The sequence below is a fragment of the Bolinopsis microptera genome, chromosome 7, assembly GCF_026151205.1.
Source record: "Bolinopsis microptera isolate Bmic1 chromosome 7, MBARI_Bmic_1.0, whole genome shotgun sequence".
NCBI classification, from domain to species: domain Eukaryota; kingdom Metazoa; phylum Ctenophora; class Tentaculata; order Lobata; family Bolinopsidae; genus Bolinopsis; species Bolinopsis microptera.
This window is the reverse complement of record NC_087078.1, coordinates 194,871-201,348: the sequence shown is the minus strand read 5'-3', so window position 1 is coordinate 201,348 and position 6,478 is coordinate 194,871. Positions and strand designations below refer to the sequence as shown.

Genomic DNA, 6,478 nt, shown 5'->3' with positions numbered 1-6,478 from the left:
GAAGGAAATTTAATATATTAGTATCATTTAATAATACAACAGCCAGCACGCTATTTTAAAGTTAAAACTATAAGATTAGAAAACTTACGTAGAGTATATCAGATTTCGGTGAACAGAAGTAGAAGATCATAACGACTTATTCAAGAAACTACTTCCTAACTTTAGTCAATCCTGTGAAGACTCTATACTACAAGCTATATTATCAGGTTTGTGAATATTTTACAGTGTTCAGATAACTCAATCTTCCCTCAGTATTCGTTCTTAATTAGTTGTTTAATTGGTTGATTAATTTGAAGGAAATTTAATATATTAGTATCATTTAATAATACAACAGCCAGCACGCTATTTCAAAGTTAAAACTATAAGTTTAGAAAACTTACGTGGAGTATATCAGATTTCAGTGAACAGAAGTAGAAGATCATAACGACTTATTCAAGAAACTACTTCCTAACTTTAGTCAATCCTGTGAAGACTCTATATACTACCAGCTATATTATCAGGTTTGTGAATATTTTACAGTGTTCAGATAACTCAATCTTCCCTCAGTATTCGTTCTTAATTAGTTGTTTAATTGGTTGATTAATTTTAAGGAAATTTAATATATTAGTATCATTTAATAATACAACAGCCAGCACGCTATTTCAAAGTTAAAACTATAAGATTAGAAAACTCACGTGGAGTATATCAGATTTCAGTGAACGGAAGTAAAGGGTCATAACGACTTATTCAAGAAACTACTTCCTAACTTTTGTCAATCCTGTGAAGACTCTATACTACCAGCTATATTATCAGGTTTGTCAATGTTTTACGGTGTTCACATAATTAAATTTTCCTTCCATATTGGTTCTTAATTAGTTAATTAATTGGTTGATTAATTTAAAGTATCATTTAATAATACACCAGCCAGCACGCTATTTTAAAGTTAAAACTATAAGATTAGAAAACTCACGTGGAGTATATCAGATTTCAGTGAACAGAAGTAGAAGATCATAACGACTTATTCAAGAAACTACTTCCTAACTTTAGTCAATCCTGTGAAGACTCTATATACTACCAGCTATATTATCAGGTTTGTGAATATTTTACAGTGTTCAGATAACTCAATCTTCCCTCAGTATTCGTTCTTAATTAGTTGTTTAATTGGTTGATTAATTTGAAGGAAATTTAATATATTAGTATCATTCAATAATACAACAGCCAGCACGCTATTTTAAAGTTAAAACTATAAGTTTAGAAAACTCACGTGGAGTATATCAGATTTCAGTGAACGGAAGTAAAGGGTCATAACGACTTATTCAAGAAACTACTTCCTAACTTCAGTCAATCCTGTGAAGACTATATCCTACCAGCTATATTATCAGGTTTGTGAATATTTTACAGTGTTCAGATAACTCAATCTTCCCTCAGTATTCGTTCTTAATTAGTTGTTTAATTGGTTGATTAATTTGAAGGAAATTTAATATATTAGTATCATTTAATAATACACCAGCCAGCACGCTATTTTAAAGTTAAAACTATAAGATTAGAAAACTCACGTGGAGTATATCAGATTTCGGTGAACAGAAGTAGAAGATCATAACGACTTATTCAAGAAACTACTTCCTAACTTCAGTCAATCCTGTGAAGACTCTATACTACCAGCTATATTATCAGGTTTGTCAATGTTTTACAGTGTTCAGATAACTCAATCTTCCCTCAGTATTCGTTCTTAATTAGTTAATTAATTGGTTGATTAATTTGAAGGAAATTTAATATATTAGTATCATTTAATAATACAACAGCCAGCACGCTATTTCAAAGTTAAAACTATAAGTTTAGAAAACTCACGTGGAGTATATCAGATTTCAGTGAACAGAAGTAGAAGATCATAACGACTTATTCAAGAAACTACTTCCTAACTTTAGTCAATCCTGTGAAGACTCTATACTACCAGCTATATTATCAGGTTTGTCAATGTTTTACAGTGTTCAGATAACTCAATCTTCCCTCAGTATTCGTTCTTAATTAGTTGTTTAATTGGTTGATTAATTAGAAGGAAATTAAATATAATATAGAGGCCTCTGTATAGAGGCTGTTTAATAGAGACCGTATGGTGGCCGTATCAAGGCCATATAGTAGCTGTATCGTTGCCGTATTGTGGCTGTATAGAGTGTAGTAAGTAAGAGTTGCCTTAAAGACACTGCCCAGTGTTCAGGTGTTTTCCCAGGTTCGTCCTTGTGGCCAATCTTACATCTACAAGGTTTAACTTGTGGTTGTGCACTTTACTTTGTCTTTAGTATCTTTGATTTAGTCAAGAAAGACTTGAACAGTTCAAATAATTAAATAATAGTAATAATAAAATAATTAAGGACTCGTGAACTTCATCAAAAGGAATAGCATGAAAAATCGTTCAACATTGTCAGAGTTCCCAGTCGGAACCTCTCATGGCAACACCCCTGTTCATAAACCTACTGGCATGGAGTCACCAAGAGCTTAGTTTGCAAGGTGCATAGGACTCTGTTTAGGACAAGTGACCAACTCCAAAAAGCCTTAGAAGAACTGAGCTCATTTATCCAATACCACTAGCTCTGTGATGCATAAGTTCATACACTTCCTGTTTGGAGGGCGCGTATATACTTTACAATGGATCTAACATGAGAGCTCAGGCATTATCGTAGCAACAGCTACATAATTGCCAGCCAAACAGATAGGGTTTCAGCTCTCTGGCAAGGCAATATAAAGTTAAGAATAAATAATAAGTTGCTTCAACAAAAGATACACTACAAGGGGCCGTTTAATAGAGACCGTATGGTGGCTGTATCAAGGCCGTATAGCGGCTGTATCGTGGCTGTATAGAAGCCGTTTAATAGAGACCGTATGGTGGCCGTATCAAGGCTGTATTGTGGCTGTATAGTGGTAATTCCATAGAGACCGTATGGTGGCTGTATCAAGGCCGTTAGCGGTTGTATCGTGACCGTATCGTGGCTGTATAGAAGCCGTTTAATAAAGACCGTATGGTGGCCGTATCAAGGCCGTATAGTGGCTGTGTCGTGGCTGTATAAAGGTAATTCAATAGAGACCGTATGGTGGCTGTATCAAGGCCGTTAGCGGGTGTATCGTGACCGTATCGTGGCTGTATAGATGCCGTTTAATAGAGACCGTATGGTGGCTGTATCAAGGCCGTATAGCGGCTGTATAGAAGCCGTTTAATAGAGACCGTATGGTGGCCGTATCAAGGCCGTATAGTGGCTGTGTCGTGGCTGTATAAAGGTAATTCAATAGAGACCGTATGGTGGCTGTATCAAGGCCGTTAGCGGGTGTATCGTGACCGTATCGTGGCTGTATAGATGCCGTTTAATAGAGACCGTATGGTGGCCGTATCAAGGCCATATAGTAGCTGTATCGTGGCTGTATAGATGCCGTTTAATAGAGACCGTATGGTGGCTGTATCAAGGCCGTATAGTGGCTGTATCGTGACCGTATCGTGGCTGTATAGAGGTAATTTAATAGAGACCGTATGGTGGCCGTATCAAGGACGTATAGTGGCTGTATAGAGGCTGTATAGAGGCTGTTTAATAGAGACCGTATGGTGGCCGTATCAAGGACGTATAGTGGCTGTATAGAGGCTGTATAGAGGCTGTTTAATAGAGACCGTATGGTGGCTGTATCAAGGCCGTATAGTGGCTGTATCGTGGCTGTATAAAGGTAATTCAATAGAGACCGTATGGTGGCCGTATCAAGGACGTATAGTGGCTGTATCGTGGCTGTATAGAGGTAATTTAATAGAGACCGTATGGTGGCCGTATCAAGGCTGTATAGTGGCTGTATTGTGGCTGTATCGTGGCTGTATAGAGGCCGTATCGTGGCTGTATCGTGGCTGTATAGAGGTTATTCAATAGAGACCGTATGGTGGTCGTATCAAGGACGTATAGTGGTTGTATCGTGGCTGTATAGAGGCTGTTTAATAGAGACCGTATGGTGGCCGTATCAAGGACGTATAGTGGCTGTATCGTGGCTGTATAGAGGCTGTTTAATAGAGACCGTATGGTGGCCGTATCAAGGTCGTATTGTGGCTGCATTATGGCTGTATAGAGGCCAAACCTAATCTCCCCATTTCCCAGCAATACTCTTTGATAACGTTACAGCTAATTTTATATTATCATAAATTACAGCTGCCATGATTAATTGAAGTAAAGTATAAGAAAAATAACATGGAGTATTTCAGGATTCAAAGAGAGGATCAAATCAACTCACTAACTCAATTAATTACGAATTTTAACAGTCTCTCGACACCAGGTACCAAATTAAAATATTTGTTTATGTAATTTGTATGATTGTTAAGGTGGACACTGGGCAATAGAAATATTGTGGAGCCAATGATAAATATGATTAATATAGTTTATCCGGACTAAGAAATTTCAGATCAGAAAGCGCTTCTAGGTAATTCTTGATATAAAAATGAAATAACTACATGAAAGTGCCAACATTTTTGGGGGAAAAAATATTACAAACAACTTAATAGCAATTGCAGGAGCATCATACATGATACAGATTATATACATTTTTGGAATACACTGCTTGATAATTAAATAATAGGAGAAAAAAACCTCCTCCTAATTTCAACAAAGTAACTAAACTTTAGGCAGTAGGTACTTATTATTTAAAGACTGCTCAGAGTATATAGTTACATAAACTTTTCGAGCAATTTAACTAATGCTTTATAGGACAATATGAAATTCTGTCACTGTAACAAACTTCGGACCCACCATTTTCAAAAGCACTAAAAAAATAATTATAACTCGTGCAAGTCCGAAATGGGCCGTGTGCTGCTTCTAGGAAGTACATATGACAATGCATATCATGATCAGCACACTGTTGGCTTTCTTAGAGACCTGATGAGTACCAAGCGGAAATCATGATTGCCTGGTAAGCAAGTTCACACTCATTCCGAATGGCGGTAGACTATTACAGCTACACTGCAGCTTACACTGTAGTGGGAATCGCGTCACTGATATCCTCCGAGCATAATTACCAGGATAAATCCTGTACCAATCACAGCTTGTTGACCTGGCCTGCCTGCCTCAGACGGGGTTTGAACCCCGGTCTTCCGCTTGGGAGGCGAGTGAAATACCACTACACCACCCGGCACTAAAAACGACCAATTTAAATAATTTGTTAGTTGAAATTTTATAATGATGTTATACTGTTGAGAGCTGTAAGATAAGAACATATTATATCAATCCTGGAATCCGCATCACTCCCTCATTATATACTCTTTTCATTTCAGATATATCAACTGATCAGCAATGGATAAATATTTGGAAAATGGCAAACAAATATTCGAAGAATATTGCGCAACGGCAGAAAACCAGCCTACAATGCTTCCAAGAGCACCAGAACAGACCTACATTGATGTATATCCAGAAGAAGATCAACCTGGTCCCAGCTTTAGAGATGACAAACAACATCAGTCAGACTACGAGACTGAAGTTAAGGTGTATAGGGCTTTGGAAAAGGTAGATGGAAACTTTATTGTTCTCCACAGCTTCAAATACACGCATCATCAATTTCGTACGTGTGTAGGTAAAAGTCACATTCGGAAAGAATGTTCTAAATGTAAAGGCAAAAATGCAGGAAAACTGGAGGGGGAATGTGACTTTCTTATCATTTGTGCGGACAGTTTCATTGTTATAGAGGTAAAGAACATGGAGAATGTTGGAGAGGTTTTGGAATGTGAACCAGACTTCCACCTGTGTTCAATTGGCGAGGACTGGGAACCTGGGTGTAACAGAGAACAGCAGTTGAGAGCACTGAATGGAACGTTCCAGAAATCAGTCAAACAAAGAAACAAGATAGTGGGACTGATCAAGGATATGGATAAGGATGCAAAAATTCTTCAGTTTTCTGCCTATCCTAATTTTAGTAAACGGTCTAAAGATGAGTTTCAACTTAGTGAGATGACAGAATTCCGGTTAAGTGATGAGGAACTGTCAACTATCATATTTGAAGAGGACATTTCCAATTGCCGCAACAAATCAGATTTTTCAAAGGAACCCTCGATAAACTTGCCGACAAGTTTAACGGAGCAGACTTATCCTGATCAAAACTATTTTTCTCGTTTAGTAAGTTGCTTTTCTCGCTGCTGTAATAAAACCACTGATACAGATGACACGAGCAGTGAAGGAGAAGTAATTTCTGACTCAGACAATAATCCAACAAACAGGGAATTAGTTAAAACAGATGAGGACTTATCTACTTTTGCTGCTTGGTGGGCAGAAAATGTAACTCAGGCCATATCATCTATTAGAAGAGCTTCTGAAGAAACAGTATCGAGTACAGAAATACCAATATCTGGATACAATCAAGATTCTCATGAGAAAGCAAGGAACATTTTACTAGCCATATGGGCCACAGAAAGAGACACGTGTGATAAATCCAAGTGCAGTTTAGGACAATGTATTGTGGATGTCAACAAACAACTTAAGGAGGGTCGCATCAC

At 37.4% G+C, this 6,478-nt stretch overlaps 1 long non-coding RNA gene across 1 annotated transcript; it reads left to right on the top strand.

The window, feature by feature from the left end:
* Window positions 1-1,576: 1,576 nt before the first annotated feature.
* On the top strand, window positions 1,577-5,367 carry LOC134818491 (uncharacterized). Its single transcript, XR_010160653.1, has 4 exons — window positions 1,577-1,653; window positions 1,842-1,945; window positions 4,205-4,275; window positions 5,267-5,367. It is a non-coding gene; the product is annotated as an uncharacterized LOC134818491 (long non-coding RNA).
* Window positions 5,368-6,478: the final 1,111 nt, after the last annotated feature.